Source organism: Pseudophryne corroboree, chromosome 8 (assembly GCF_028390025.1).
Source record: "Pseudophryne corroboree isolate aPseCor3 chromosome 8, aPseCor3.hap2, whole genome shotgun sequence".
Taxonomy (NCBI): Eukaryota; Metazoa; Chordata; class Amphibia; order Anura; family Myobatrachidae; genus Pseudophryne; species Pseudophryne corroboree.
Genome location: NC_086451.1, coordinates 425,596,133 through 425,613,794, shown reverse-complemented (window position 1 = coordinate 425,613,794; position 17,662 = coordinate 425,596,133).

Here is a 17,662-nt window from a genome sequence, read left to right as displayed (position 1 = left end):
ACAATTCAATAAGTAGGGTCTGTCTTTAGGGTTAGTGTATAAATGGTTCCCTATATTTTGATGTATAAGATATGAAACATACTGTTGTGTTTCCCTTGCGCCCTTTGAAAAGTGTGTGTAAAAATGGTACAGTTATGTATTAGAGTGTATTTTTAAAACTTACTTAGATTTAAATATATATAACGCAGTGAGTCGGCACTCCAAGCTGCCTTGTATGCAGTGTGCCCTACCAATTACCGAACCCTGGCAGGGGTACGGACAACATATAAAGCCATAGGTGCAGCACTCAAGATGATTGAAATAAAGACTCTAGGTTCCCGTTGGTGAGTCAGCTTTTCCGAACAGTTTACTTATGTTCTTTCGCAGAGGCGTATCTAGGGTAGGGCGAGTGGGGCACGTGCCCTGGGTGCCTTGGCAGGCCCAGGAGAGGGGGGCGCCGGCGGCCAGGGCATCATACCCCACTCGCCCCCGTCAACCCCTCACTGCCGCTGCCAGCACTAGCAGCACTGCCAGCAGCGCTGCTGTGTCCGGACTCCGGCGTTAGCCAATCAGAGCTTGCGGACCGGCTCCTGATTGGCTGCCGGTCTGCGAGCTCTGATTGGCTAGCGAACCGGCGCCAGACAGCCGCCGGAGACCTGGAGCGGTGAGGGGAAGGAGAGGCGCTGCGCTGCGCTGCGCTCTCCTCCCCTCACATATCAACAACAAGGCGGCCGGTGAGTGACCGGGGGGGGGGGGGGGGTCGGCGGCGGCACAGTGGGGCATGTATCTGGCACCAAATGGGGCATGTAACTGGCACTGAGTGGGGCCTGGCACTGTGGGGCATGTAACTGACACTGTGGGGCATGTATCTGGCACTGTGGGGCATGTAACTGGCACTGTGGGGCATGTATCTGGCACTGTGAGGCAATGTAACTGGCACTGTGGGGCAATGTACCTGGCATTGTGGGGCATGTATCTGGCACTGAGTGGGGCATGTATCTGGCACTGTGGGGCAATGTATCTGGCACTGTGGGACATGAAACTGGCACTGTGGGGCAATGTAACTGGCACAGTGGGGCATGTATCTGGCACTGTGTGGCAATGTAACTGGCACAGTGGGGCATGTAACTGGCACTGTAAGGCAATGTATCTGGCACTGTGGGGCATGTAACTGGCACTGTCGGGCAATGTAACTGGCACAGTGGGGCATGTATCTGGCACTGTGGGGCAATGTAACTGGCACAGTGGGGCATGTAACTGGCACTGTGGGGCAATGTAACTGGCACTGTGGGGCAATGTATCTGGCACTGTGGGGCATGTATCCGGCACTGTGGGGCATGTATCCGGCACTGTGGGGCAATGTAACTGGCACTGTGGGGCAATGTAACTGGCACTGTGGGGCAATGTAACTGGCACTGTGGGGCATGTACCTTGCACTGAGTGGGGCATGTATCTGGCACTGTGGGGCAATGTATCTGGCACTGTGGGGCAATGTATCTGGCACTGTGGGGCATGTATCCGGCACTGTGGGGCATGTATCCGGCACTGTGGGGCACTGTGGGGCAATGTAACTGGAACTGTGGGGCATGTATCTGGCACTGAGTGGGGCATGTATCTGGCACTGTGGGGCAATGTATCTGGCACTGTGGGGCATGTATCCGGCACTGTGGGGCATGTATCCGGCACTGTGGGACAATGTAACTGGCACTGTGGGGCAATATAACTGGCACTGTGGGGCAATGTAACTGGCACTGTGGGGCAATATAACTGGCACTGTGGGGCATGTATCCGGCACTGTGGGGCATTGTATCTGGCACTGTGGGGCAATGTAACTGGCACTGTGGGCCATTTTCAGTGGCCACACCCCTTCTGGTGTGTGACCACGCCCATTTTTCGGTGCGCACCTTCGGCGCGCGCACATCCTTCGGCGCGCGCACATCCTTCTTTTTGTGGTTTTTTTTTGGGGGGGCACCATTTTCCATCTTGCCCTGGGCTCCGAAAACCCTAGCTACGCCTCTGTTCTTTCGTCATAATATTCAGTATATATATTGTGACAAGAAAACTGAAATAGTGGTGAAAGGCAGGTATATTTGTTACCAATGTGTTTAAAATGGGATGGATATGTAATCCCAGCAGACGGGATACTGGCTGTCAATATCCCAACAGCAGCATCCCACCTGCCAGAATGCCAGCAGCATGCCGAGTCCCTGTGTGGGCTTGGTGGCTTGCTGCGCTCACAATAGGTTTTATTCTCACTCAATGGGTGTCGTGGACCTCCACGAGTGGGAATAGCCCAGGCAAGCGCCGTCGGCATTCCCGGCTGTCGGGATTCCGGCGTCGGTATCCTGGACGCCAGGATCCCAACAGCCGGGATATTAACTACATCCCATTTTAAACCCCCAGGAATGTTGTGTTGGTTCTGTTGAGAGATTTTTTGCTTTTAGTAAGAGCCGGTTAAGGAGTCCTGAGGCATGGATGTGAGAAAGGAAGGTGGGCTCTATCCATCAATCAGGGTCTTAGGGCTTGTAGTCTCAGAGCAGGCTAATTAGTGATGTCACCTGCATGAGGGTGCTAAAAGGCTGCTAGCCTGATCTTTAGGTCTCTCACTGCCTTGGGAAAAGGGACTGCACAGTCTTTGTGAGAGAAAACCTGTTACTGGACACAAGTGAGCTATACTTGGTGACATGTTGCTTATGGTTTTATAGTGTTAGAAGTTTTTCTGTTTAGTTAGTTGTCATAAGCAATGTGTTTATTTTGATGTTTGATTTTATTTTTCTGCTTAATCAAGCTGGTTGAGTCCAGGTGCACCAGAATTGTCGGACTCGCGGGATCTTTCAGCTGCTGTGCACAACCATCTACACATATAGAGCATACTGTATATATATATATATATATATATAAAACTGTGTATTGGACCGGGACTCCCCCGTAGTAAACAATTGTGCTCCGGTGCCCTCTGTCACAAACTGGCATAGAGTGAATGAAGAAAGCGGCACTCGGAGACTGAGGAAATCAAAGTGTATTTCACACTAAGTTCACTAAGTGTGAAATACACTTTGATTTCCTCAGTCTCCGAGTGCCGCTTTCTTCATTCACTCTATATATATAAATATATATATATATATATATATATATATAATCCACATATGTATAGCACACCACCTAGTAGCCATCCATATAGAGACCAGCACACCAAAATTTGCTTTAAATGTTTTAGTATCCAAAAGAGTTCACAAAATTCTAAAAAAACAGCAGCAAGTAGATAGTTTTCCATCCAATAGAATAAGCTTTAAAAGATGTTACTTATCATGCCAAACTTCAGGAGGTAATGGTAATTCATCTGGCCCAACAGCTGTTTCGGTGCGTGACCACCTTCCTCAAGGGCTCCACAATCTCTAACCACCAAACTGCTCCTATAAGTAGCTAGGTCGCCTGTCATCACTATCATGACCACCAACACCTGTGTTACCCCTCTCACCATCCTGTCACCTCACGCTTTAAACTATCTCCACCGTTAGCTGCACTGGTTGAACGCACGCCAGCCACCACTGGTACGCTCTTCCGGTTCCGGTCTGTATGGCAGCTCAGTGGTCCATGTAGTACTGATGCAGCTGAAGTCTGTTGTGGAACGCAGCTCAGTTACCACTGGAACGCACCTCCGGTTCCGGCAAGTGCGGCGGCTGAGTAATCCGTGCATTGCATATCAAATTATAGTACTGATTTGTGTTCCAAGATACAGAGTACAATAATGAGGGAGATGACAGCCCCTTAAAGGCACACCAACACCCTGACTCTTAGAATCCCCATACACGTAGGACCGGCTGTTGACTTAATCTAGAAGTTCAAAAAGACCTTAGTTTATTATAATCAATCAAGACCAGGGAGTTGGTTCCAAAATACGGTTCCAAATTATACTCCCATACATTGCTATAAACTATTACTGTCATATCCATAATATAACATCTACCACAATGGAGGGATGCTGACATGAATAGGTTGTAGAAGGACATCATAAGAGCCTGACAGGCACCTCATAGCTCTCATATTCCATCATACTCCAAGTATAGAAAAAAAAGACAAAACTTTCCATTAAGGTTATTGTGCTGTCACACCCAACCCTCCTTATGTTAAACACAGTTAGACTGTTGATTGTCAGTATATAGATATAACATCACATACACCTTGTTTATTAATTTGACCACTACAGAAAGACTTTTAAATTAAATTCTTTATTTAAACCTCCAGGAAAAACTGAATCAAATTTATATATCAGTTCACATTCCCGTTGCAATAACATCTTGTGACAATCTCCTCCCCTCTTCAAAGGTTTGATCTGATCCAGGGGCATAAATTTAAAGTCCTTCAAGATATGTCCTGCTTCAGAAAAATGTTTTGCTACTGGTTGTGTGCTCTGGTCAATTTTGGTCATGGCTTTTTTAATCGAGGACCGATGCATTCCAATCCTTTCTTTTATTATCCTAATTGTCTTGCCAATATATATCAATAGGCATGGACAAATGATAAGGTAAATAACATATTTGCTGTCACATGTCATGTGTTGTCTTAACGAGTGTTTTACTCCTGTTTTTGGATGTACAAAGGTTTCGCCGGTGATTAAATGATGACAGTTCACACTTCCGCCACAATGATATGACCAATTTTTAAGTGACAACCAGTTGCTTTTCTTGTTGGGCTGATATCAGAAAATGTCAAATTGATCCTTCAAATTACTGCTCCTTTTGTAAGCAAATAAAGGTTTATTTTGTCAAAATTTACTCATAGTTGTGTCAGTTTCCAGTATATGCCAATGTTTCAAAACAGAGTCTCTCAGAAACTTTGAAGAGATGGAAAAAGTACTAGGAAAGATCAGCCTATTCATGTCTTTATCCTTCTTTTCACTGACCAGTAATGTCTCCCGATCCAGTGTTAAGCATTTTTGAATCGCTTCATCCACTTCATATCTATTATAGCCTTCCTGGATGAAGTCATCTCCCATTTTGCGAAGGGCCTCTTTCAAACAGGAAGCATTTGAGGTAATTCTGACCACCCGTAATAATTGAGAAAAGGGTAAGCCCCGCTTCAAAGGTCTGGGGTGAAAACTCTCAGCTACAGTAATAAGACTGTATTCCTATCCGTAGTTTTTTTATAAATAGATGTATAAAAAAAAACTTTAGCAATTTAAATAGATACAGCTAAAAAAAAATCTATATTTAAAGGGCTACTTACAAAGGATAGTTTAATGATGTCATGAAGTAATTGAGGCTTTATCACCAGTCATAGATCATGAAGATATCATCTATAAAACAAGTATAAAAGGCTATATAAGATGAATATCTAGCATTATTAAAAAAAATAATTTTTTAATACTCGTGCATAAATAAATTTGCATATGCCTGGGCCATATTCGACCCCACTGCGGTCCCCCATAATTGAAGGTAGAACGAATTTTCAAATAGAAAATAATTTTTATGCAAAATAATGCTAATCAGCAGTAAGAAAAAATCTATAGTCGGACCAATATAGTGCGGACAGTTTGTGATTGATTTTTTAATTGCCTCAATGCCTTCTTCATGTCCTATATTTGTATACAATATCACGTCACTAAAAGACAGCCAGAGGGAGGATTACCAAAATTCCTGAGTTTTGTCAGAAAACCTGTATCTTTTAAAACAGCGGGTGTGTTGAGGACTATTGCCTGCAAAAAGAAGTCAATATACTCTGAGAGGCATTAACAGAGTGACCTTCGAGATTAAATTATGGGCCTACCCGGTGGCTTCAACAATGATTTATGAATCTTGGGAACTATATATAGCAAAGGGGTAATCGGATGTTCCTGAGTCAGGAATTTTGATGTGGCTTCTTCAATCCACCCGATACCTTACCCCAAAGAAATCACAGCATCAATTTCTTTCTTATATCCAAACGTTGGATCATAACAAAGCTTTTTATTGCAGGCTACATCATCCAATTGTCTATGCACCTCTAAAATATAGTCCTCTCTATTCATGACCACAACTTTGCTGCTTTTATCAGCTGCATGAATCATGGTAGAATCATTATTTCTAAGGCTTACCGCAGCCAGTTGTTCATTTTTACTCATATTACAGTAGGAGCATTTTTGTTTTTTAACATGTGGTATCATATCTTGTTTGACTAATCCCATGAATGTGTTAATAGATGGATTATTACATGGCGGGTCAAATGTACTTTTAGTGTGAAATGGAGACACTTGTATACTCTGATCACTTCTATCAAAAAAAATTTTTTTACTTCAATTGTCTATGAAATGTGTGCAATTCCACTTCGCACTCAAAGGCCCTTTGCCTAAAGGTATGAACAAATGATAGACCTCTAGATAACACATCCACCTCAGCCTCTGAGAGAACATGGTTGGACAAATTGAAGACCATCACTTCCTCAGGCCTCTGCCTGTGGGTTCCCTGGCAGTTCCTGTTTTTAATGCCCGCCCCTCCTACAGCTTTTGGGTGTTTTTTGTTTTTGGTTCTGGCCAATGCGCCCTCTCATAAAAAAGAATCACTGTTGGATGCAGATTGGTATGAATCAGATGTCTGTGATTCAATGTCCGTGTATGGCCTATCTGCTCATTTCCTACCATCCTGTCTAGGTTTCCATTGATGTACATTGCCTTAATGAAAGACCCAGGGATATACCCTCAGGTCTTTGTAGTCTTCCCTTACTTTTTTATATTTGTTTTTCTTAAAGGTTAACAAATCTGCTCTAAAAGCTGAAACATTGGGGGTCATTACGAGTTGTTCGCTCGGTAAAAATCTTCGCATCGCAGCGATTTTCCGCTTAATGCGCATGCGCAATGTCCGCACTGCGACTGCGCCAAGTAAATTTGCTATGCACTTAGGAATTTTACTCACGGCTTTTTCTTCGTTCTGGCGATCGTAATGTGATTGACAGGAAATGGGTGTTACTGGGAGGAAACAGGCCGTTTTATGGGCGTGTGGGAAAAAACGCTACCGTTTCCGGAAAAAACGCAGGAGTGGCCGGAGAAACGGGGGAGTGTCTGGGCGAACGCTGGGTGTGTTTGTGACGTCAAACCAGGAACGACAAGCACTGAACTGATCGCAGAAGCCGAGTAAGTCTGGAGCTATTCAGAAACTGCTACGAGGTGTGTAATCGCAATATTGCGAATACATCGTTTGCAATTTTAAGATGCTAAGATTCACTCCCACTAGGCGGCGGCTTAGCATGAGCAAATCTGCTAAAATCCGCTTGCGAGCGAACAACTCAGAATGACCCCCATTATTCTCTAATTTGCTAAGACAATCAGATGAACCATCAGTCCTCAATGCTTCCAAACCGACTGTTTCACATTTCACAATTTCTTTTTCTAGGATCTGTATGTCAGTATTAACCTGTTGTATTACAAGCACCATTAGTTCTAGGCTACATTGGTTTAAAATATGACACCATTGCTTACAAAATTCCTTATTATTCCTTCCAATGGTCGGCTGATTTTTTTATGCTGAACCCACGAGGAATACATTTTTCTTTATGATATTGCGATAATGTGAGACCATGGAGATCTAACTCCACAAGCCTTTTCTTCATTTTTAGCAGGTCAGAATAAATTTCAGCAGGACTATCTGTATCAAAATTTAAAGACTCAGTGTTAGAAAACAGGATTTTGGAGATATCTTTCTCTAAGAACCTCTTAGTGCTGGCCAGGTCATTGGCATCCAGATCCATCTTGGAAATGACGTATCAAACAATATATAAATTCACAAAAAAAAATGAAATTATTTTTAAACGTTATAAAAATGTATTCATATGGTTCTGGTTTCACATAATATGTTGCATAAAGGACAGAGGAAAAACCACACACATTACCACATGGAACAGTATTTTGGAACCAATTCCCTGGTCTTGATTGATTACATTAAACTAAGGTATTTTTGAACTTCTAGATAAAGTCAATAGCCGGTCCTACGTGTATGAGGATTCTAAGTGTCAGGGTGTTGGTGTGCCTTTAAGGGGCTGTCATCTCACTCATTATTGTACTCTGTATCTCGGAACACGAGTCAGTACTATAATTTGATGTGCAATGCACGGATTACTCAGCCGCCGCACTTGCCGGAACCGGAAGTGCATTCCAGCAGTAACTGAGCTGCGTTCAACAACAGACTTCGGCTACATCAGTACTATAAGGACCGCTGAGCTGCTGTACAGACCGGAACCATGTTCCAGCGGTGGCCTGCGTGCGTTCCACCAGTGCAGCTAACGGTGGAGATAGTTTAAAGCGTGAGGTGACAGGAAGGGTGAGAGGGGTAACCCAGGTGTTGGTGGTCATGATAGTGATGACAGGTGCCCTAACTACTTATAGGAGCAGTTTGGTGGTTAGAGATTGTGGAGCCCTTGAGGAAGGTGGTCACGCACCGAAACAGCTGTTGGGCTTACCATTGTTGGGAATTACCATTACCTCCTGAAGTTTGGCATGATAAGTAACATCTTTTAAAGCGTATACTATTGGATGGAAAACTGTCTACTTGCAGCTCTTTTTTGGAATTTTGTGAACTCTTTTGGAAACTAAAACATTTAAAGCAAATTTTGGTGTGCTGGTCTCTATGTGGATGACTACTTGGTGGCGTGCTATACATATGTGGATTATATAATACATTATGGGACTTCAGCATCTGATAAACTTATATGTGGTATTTTGTGCATTTTTTCCTCTGTCCTTTATATATATATATATATATATATATATATATATATACCGGCGGTAGAAATCAGAGGCGGCACTCAGAGACTTATGCAAACATGTGAAAAAGCTGTATTCGTGACCTCACGAATACAGCTTTTTCACATGTTTGCATAAGTCTCTGAGTGCCGCCTCTGATTTCTACCGCCGGCATCTGTTAGGGAAAGGATCCCTGGGGAAGGCACCGGAGCGAGGCACACCCTGAGGGGGAGGACCGGAGTGCCGGAGCACATTTGTATTATATATATATATATATATATATATATATAAAATCAAGAAGTCTGGCGGCACTCAGGAGACTGTTCAACAAGTGCTTAGTTTAATGGAAAAACATCCAACATCCTACAATTGTTTCGGGCCTCCGCCCATCATCAGGGATGCATAACACAGTGAAAACATAAACTTTATACCCCCACATTGTTAATTACCTCGACTCACCTCACCTGCGATCCTGCCCTCTGACCCGAACGCCACGCTGACTGCCGCTGTCACAAGCCGTCCCGCTCGCCACCCGCTGCCGTACAGCGGGCGACGTCATCAAGGGGCATCCGCAGGGAGACGGAAGTCAAGCTCCAGAACGGTTACCTAGGTGACCAACAAACAAAACATTAAAAATCACCTTAATCCGTAATAGAATTGAATAAAACACATAAACATTACATCAAAATGAAAAATAACTACATATACACACAAAGTTGTATTAAAAACAAGCTATGGGACACTGTGCAATAATAATTCCCAAATTCAACATGTTAAATAAGCGGCATTGGTAATTAGCAAAAAATCATCATGGCCATGACATACGGTGGCAGTGTGGGTATTTTAGTACGCATAATGTATAAACCATTAAGATTAAAATTACAATGGCTATACCATATATTGTTATAATAACCTATAGTCTAATATAGATTATAAAAAACTATGTAACCCATGCTGTTCATTTAACCCTTTAGGGGCCAGTGTGTCCAGCCTAAAAACCCAATGGCTTTCCAGCTGGAGCAACAATCTGCCCCTATCACCACCACGGGCCGATGCCGGAACATGGTCTATTATTTTACTCCTAATACTACCAATACTATGCGATTGCTGTACACAATGGCGGGCCATAGGCTGGTCACTAGATCCTGACTCTAAGGCCACCCTAATTGCAGACCTGTGGTTGGCCATTCTCTCTTTAAACTGGCATTCTGTCTTGCCCACATAGTGAAGACCACATGGGCAAGACAGTACGTACACCACAAATCGTGAAGTGCACGTGAGAGGGAAATTAATGGTAAATATCTTGCCTGATCTAGGATGACAAATAGAATCCCCCACCAACATAGAACGGCATGTAGGGAGGTCATACAGGCACGTGGAGGCCACACACACTACTGAGCCTCATTTTGACTTGTTTTAAGGACATTACATCAAAGTTGGATCAGCCTGTAGTGTGTTTTTCCACTTTAATTTTGAGTGTGACTCCAAATCCAGACCTCCATGGGTTAATAAATTTGCTTTCCATTGATAATTTTTGTGTGATTTTGTTGTCAGCACATTCAACTATGTAAAGAACAAAGTATTTAATAAGAATATTTCATTCATTCAGATCTAGGATGTGTTATTTTAGTGTTACCTTTATTTTTTTGAGCAGTTTATATCCAACCTTCTATAATACAGTATATCCATTTCATGAAAAGTGACTGCCTATTATGTTTCTTTCTTTAATTACAGTTGTAAATGCTAGTTACACCCCTTCGTGTGTGTATTTATATATATATTGTCAAAGTCAGAAAAATATCTCTACACACACTGCCATATTTGCACCTCATACTGGTCCGCGCTGCGCATGCGTACGCTCTCCCGTACGTGCACATACTCACAGTCGCGGGCACCCGCAGGCGCACGGTATGCGTATTTACGGTAGAGTTTATGTAATCGTAGCGTGCGACTCATTCGTTACATATTTTCACTAATAATGTATTTTGTAGATCATGGTCCCTTTGATAGATACTGAAAGTTTAGTTAACATAGCATGTTCCTGAACAGAGAGATCCCTCTTTGTATTGTACGAAGGGTCTAACAGGGGTCATACAGTAGTGTTTGGTACCCATCGGAAGAGTATTTAAATAGCAATATTCCGGTGTTGGTTTGGAGCGGATAAATCGCTCGTGCGAATAGTTATGGACATAAGAAGTTTATGTCCATTTACTATTATTTGTTCTTACTTAGTCATGCGGCGGGAAACCCAGTATCCCACCCACCTGAACAGTTGGAAACAGTCACAGCCCACCTGTATGAATCAACCTATGACCTTTTGTTATAATGCGAAGCCGAATTCCTGTGTCCAATGAACAATGAGATTGTAGGGACCATTGAATTGTATTGTGTGTGGAGCATAAATAAGACAAGCCTGTGGCATCCAGCACTCACTTCTCTTCAAACGGTTCTCATTGCTGATAATCGGGAGCTGGATGTCCAGAGGCGCTTGCGATCGTTTCCCCTTGTGCGTAAGTTTTCTCCGCAATCATATTGTCTTGATGTTATTGTAAGCCATCTCTCTCTCCCCTCTTTCTCCCTTATTTTCCCTTGATTGTATTGTATTGTATTGCATTGTATTTCCTGTGTAGTTATCTGGTTAGTTAGTCTATGTTATATTGTAGTGTATGATTTGTTCTGTGATTCTTTTGCAAGTATAATAGTCATAATACATATAATAGGTTTTGGACCCTAAGCCCAGGTATCTGTGTATTTCTTATAGTGTTAAGTATTCCCTGAGCGTCGGTGACGCCCAAGCAGCTTTGTAGTTAATCAGGTTACACCAGGTTGCATTTACACTCTAACACCACACTAAGGTTTACTGTACATTTCGCTGTTAATGGTATAGATATAAAGGTTTAACGTTGTAAGCGTCTGCACCGCTGGTGATCTCCTCGTGGTCCCGAGCGTCCGCTACGCTATAGCGAATCATTACGTTAGTCGGCAGCCACTAGCGTGCCTGCCTGTGATCTCTGGGCCGTAAGCGAACGTGACGCTTGAGCGTCTCGACTACGGTTGAGCGATCGTTACGCAACTTGCGTACCCTTACGGTACTTCTTACGTAGATAGCGTACAGTGTTCTTAGACCTCTTAAAGTGTTTTATATACGATAAATATTTAGCTTTATCAATTGGGGGCCGTCCAGTCCTTCACATATCTGCACTAGGTAATATCAGCAGACATTATCCATCAGCAAAGGGCGGGAGGTTGTATCCCTCGTAGTGCTGACGGGATAAGCGTCTGCTTCGCTTAGGTAAAGGGTGCTGAAGGAATCCGGGAACCGGAGGTAAGAGCAAAACGCTAGTGTCTTTTAAAACTGTTTATTTTTCTGTCTTGCACGCACACATATATATCTGCATTTCCTTTTCATTTGTGTATTTTCGTATGTCACTCTCCTGTTTGCCAGTTTATAGTTGATAAATGTGCTGAGAGAGATTTGCCGCTATTTCAATAGTTTGAGTAAAGGTAATATAGTTAAAGTGTAGACAAACACACAGTTTTTGCCTGGGAGATAAGGCGAAGTCAGTGTGGTGTGTGGTAGATGATCAAGGATCATCTACATTGATAAAAGTATAAATTGTGTTACGGTGGATCTTTGCTTTGCGTACACGTGTCTCTAACAAAGACTTGCGTACGCAATCCAAAGGCCGACGCACGCAGCGTATATTACGCAACGGAGCGTCTGGGTACGCCCACGTAACTCAAACAACAGGCGATAAGTAGCGCAACGCGGTAAATAACGCAAAGCGATAAATAGCACAAATTGATTTCAGCTTTCCAAAACTTAGTTTAAATACCTTACTTTACTGCAACACCTCTGGGGAGAGCTATCAGACTACGGGAAATGATTTTTTTTTCTGATCAGAAAACTATAAGAATGATAGTGGGTTGAAAACGGTATGAGTGTATTGAATCCCGCTTTGTGGACTTTGTGGTCTATGTGATAAAACGGTATTAAATCCCGCTTTGTGGACTTTGTGATCTGTGTGATCTATGAGCACGGCCTGAAGTGAAAACGTGCAACAGAGTGTGATAAAGTTTTCGTTGTGTTACGCTCTGGCTGTTTTGGAGCACAGTAGGGAGACTCCAATGATCCTACCATTTATGGGCAACAAGTGTCTATAAGTGGTACGATTGGACCGCACGGTTGTATGTGTGACCAATAACGCAACGTGATATGAGGTCGTATATCTTGCCCTCATACGTGTTGTAGGGAGCACATGCAAGCGTGATTTGTGTAAAGAAAAAGGAAGGGAATTTTCTCAGGAAAATCTCTAAAGATAGGGCCTGCAACGGCTACACGTGTCTGCTAGAAGGCGGACCGGAGATACCCGGAGCAGAAGAAGTTCAGTGGAAGAGCTTTAAGGATTTCCAACGAAGTTCTGTGTTTGGTGCATTTTAGGAAGTTTTTCTGTGTTAGAAAGGTCCACAATGGCAGCCAAGTGCACAATACAGAGACGGTCGGAGGTCAGGATTCAGACTCCAGAGGCTTGCAGACCCCGAGGGTCTGCTCGGTTAGTAATGTGGAGGAGGTATGGTCCCCACACTGAGACCTTTTGTGATGAATGGACACGAATGACTGCGGGGGATAAGGCACCATTTCCCGGGATAGGTAGTTTTGACTTAGAGGTGTTGCATAATTTAAGGCGGAGGATCGGTCTCATAAAATCCTGGAAACAACGAGTTAAAAATGATGATTGTTTGCAGATATGGCTACAGGAAAGTGACATGCAGAGAAATGTAACTTACATACCTAACTTTCATCTTGAGAGGAGAGACACGGCAAGGGAGAGAATTATGGTTGCGGAGAAAGGCACAATGGGGTGTGATAAAAATGCACTTAGTAACTGTGTTAAGAATGAAAGTGTAAAATGTAATAAGGTTTATAAAAATGAAAGTGTTAAATGTACAACTATTAACCCATGCAAGTCGCACCCCATGTTAAACTTTCCTCAGGAACACCAACAAGAAAGCGAGCCCAGAACGATGTCGGCACCTTTTCCAGCAGCCATCACACAAGACATCCAGGTGGACACGACCAAATCGGTAAAGACTGTAATCAAACCCCCTAACGGAGGGTCAGGTGAGGTCGTGTCCACAGGTACGTATGGTATTATACATTACGCACAAACAAATGTACCTCATATTGTAGAATCAATTCAGAATGACGTTACTGGACTTAATCCTGTCAGGGTAATTGCAGTACCAAATGGGAAAACTGACTCTTCAGGAGTCACCCCCGTCAGGAACATCGCCATGTACTGCCCTTTTTCCCGAACAGAATTAAGAACAATTCTGTCTGAATTTCCTGATCCCAGGAAAGACTTAGTTGCTTGTCAAAGATACATTAGAGTGCTAGGACACACTGCAGAGCCAAATAACAAAGATTGGAGGACAGTTTTGAGGGCATGTTTACCCCCCGATGTTGATTCATTGAAATTTATCGCTGATTGTAAGCTAGATGAGGAAGTGCCACTAACAAACGAGTATAACCAAGATAATGTAAAAAGAATCAATCTACAGTTGAAAGAATATTTTCCGACAGTAGTAAAGTGGAATAAAATCTTTACAATAAAACAAAAAGAAGGTGAATCCGCATCAGAGTATTTTCACCGGGCTCTGCAGGATATGGCTAAGTACACTGGTATAGATGACATTGAAACTAATGTACACCACAGAGAGGTAGCTGTGTCCGTATTAATGAACAACTTAAAAGACACACTAAAAATTAGGGTACAAACTTCCATACCACATTGGAGAGGTATCTCGGTGGCGGCATTAAGAGAGTCCGCTATCGAGCATGACCGAAATATCCAAAGAACCAGGGAAGCGCAGGGAGAGCGGTTGATGGCACTGAACATCCAAGCACTAGAGGATGCATCAAGTCGACCGGAATCCCAGGCCCCTAGCACATGGAGAAAGCCAAGGATTTGTTATCATTGTAGAAGAGAAGGGCATTATGCCAGCAACTGTAATAACCCACATAAAGTCAGACCCCCTAGACCAAGAAATGAGCAAAATTATAACACACACCATTATAATCAGAGATCAGACAGGAAGAATTTTGGCCCACACCCATGAGATATAGTCAGGAAAGGTGATTATTAGGACTGATGGTAAGCCTGAGGTAACGGTTAATAAATTGGGAGTTCATTCACTAAAGACACAGGAATGACCGGGTGAAAAGTTGTAAATGTATCTGTGAAATGTTTCTTTTTCTATCCCCATCTCTGACGATTATTGGTAAGAATTCAAACATTGCATATCCGCTTGGTCCTTGCAGAAGTCTACCAAACCCCAGCATGACCTATCCACCACAATGTATTCTGGCCAGATACAGACAGTGGAATATGGAGGTGCTGGTGGGGAGGGACTGCTCAAGGAAACCATTAGACACGTAGATATGACAGCCTGATAAATCTGACAATGTTTTCTTAATGCTGACAATGTTTTAAAAAATGCTTTGTTTCTCTTTTCCTATTGATGGTTATTGTCGAGTTATGTAAAATATATATGCATATGAATTGTTCTCTATCTCTTTTGTTTTTTTTTCGTTTTCTCTCTCTTCTCACTCATGTTTTCATGGTTTAAAGATGGTATGTCACCCCTCAGTTGGACCAATGGTAATGCCAGATTTTTGCTCCTTACAGAAAGATCGCTGGTTAGGAAGGAATATTGCATCACCAGAATGTTCGTTTGGAAGACTGAGAGATAGCACCTTTGAGATGACAGCAGAACAAGAAGAACTACAAGACTAGAGAACTTATTATCGTAACAAGTTCTCTCCCCCACAAACTGTTTTCTTATACCCCCTTTACAAATTTCTTCTTTTCTCCTCCTGTAAGATGGACTTGCCCCAAGAGACTGTGATATGGATTTTCATGTTGACCCTGATGTTGACCAGAGCAGTCTGTTTCGGTGAGAGTACCAGTGAGGTCGAGAAAGGATCCAGAAAGGTTCTGATGACTGAGACGGAGGTGTAAATTTCCAATAGCAACCCAATCACCAAGCAAAGGCGAGTACCGGAAACGATCTAGCAGCCATGTTATTTGTAAACATTTTTCTTTTAAGGATTATTAGCTGAAGAAAACTGTATCTGTAGGCTCTGTAACAATGTCATTGAGGATGGGTGTATTAAGAAATGCCAATCCAGTTTTAATATCCATATGGACCGGCATCCCTTGAGTGACTATCACTCTTTAGTGGGTAGTGTGCTTAATAAAACAGATTGTTGGGTATGCTCTCAAGTACCTCAAGGTCACAGAAAATCAGGGCTAGTACCATTTCCTTTAACGTTAGGGGAGGTACTTGAGTTAAATGGTGGGAGACCGGTGGACCGGAGGTTTAATATCTCCAGTCCTCCTAGTTTAAAGCTCCACCAATACCACGTGGATAGGTCCCTATTATGTTTCAACATCTCCAATCCCCGAAAGCCGGGAAATTGGGAAGTGTCATGGAGCAACCAAACCATGACCTTTTCGCATAGAGCAGATAGAATGCCTACAGATACAGAGCTTGTACGCCACATAGCCAGTAGAGGAAAATCTTTCCGGTATAGGTACACCTTAGGAAATAGAATTACGAGAGTTGGAGAAGTATCACCAGGATACTGTGCACATATCGTACAACCTGATACGTGTACTAAGCAGATGGAAGAATTAGGGTTAGGAGATTTCACCTGGAAGGTGTGTAATATGGTTATGACCTACTCCGTCCCATATGTTCTCCCCGATGATGCATATTTCATATGCGGGAGAAAGGCGTACAAGTGGCTTGCCCCAAACTCTGAAGGATTGTGTTATATTGGAAAAGTATTGCCTGAAGTAATGACTGTGTCACATGACAAAATGAAAGGCATACACCGTGGTGCCCAAGCTCCTTATACTCACACCCATTACGAGCATGTTGTTAAAAGGCACCTGATAGAGAAGACAGAGCATCCGGCCTCTGATCTGATCCATGAATCCACCGGGATTCAGGTTCTGGTGGCGTTAGATTTCACCCGCACCGCTAGAGGAGTGCTGAATTATAAATACATTTCTGCGCTCGCCAATTTGTTAGATAATATCACTGAAATGTATGATGACACGTTTAGGTATACTGGAAGAGAACTTCAGGCTTACAAAACAGAACTGGTACAGCATAGAATGGTTCTCAATTACCTCACAGCAGTGACAGGCGGATATTGTGTCACACTGGCAACACAATACGGCGTGAAATGTTGCACATATATTACGAATAGCACCGAGGATCCGGTCGAGGTCATAGACCAAAAGATGGACGATATTCTCCAATTGAAGTGGGAATTTCGCAGGAGACACAATCTCACTCTTGCTGCTGTAGGTAATGAGCTGACTGGTTGGGTGTCATGGTTGAACCCGCGAAATTGGTTTTCTGGTTTAGGAGACTGGGCTCAAGGAGTCATAATGGATGTTGGGAAGTTTCTCCTATGTATCTTAGGTGTTGTCATATCGATTGGATTGATATTTAGATGCGGTCAGGCTTTAATGAAGTGCAATCATCGTACTAGGGTAATGAGTTTAAGGAGTGAGGAAACTGTAATTAACCTGGACTTGATTTATGACCCAAATGTAGAAACAATGATGTGATGAAAATGCGATTTCTACGGTCCGTTTCTTTCACCTGTTTTTCCGTTTTCTCCAAGGTAACAAGACCCACTTGGACAAGGAAGTTGACGAGACGCTATACAGACAACGGATTGACCAAAGAAGAAGTTTTGACCACTGTAGATACGGACATTTGATGAACTTTGCCATGGATCCCCAGTTTCCCTAGAATTCTTAAACTTACGCTAGCCCAACATTTTTTTTGTAAATCTAATGGCATTGACAAAGCTTTTTGCTCGCACCTAATGGGCAAAACAGCGCAAAGAAGACGACTTTCAACTGATACCGAACAAAACTTCAACCGACA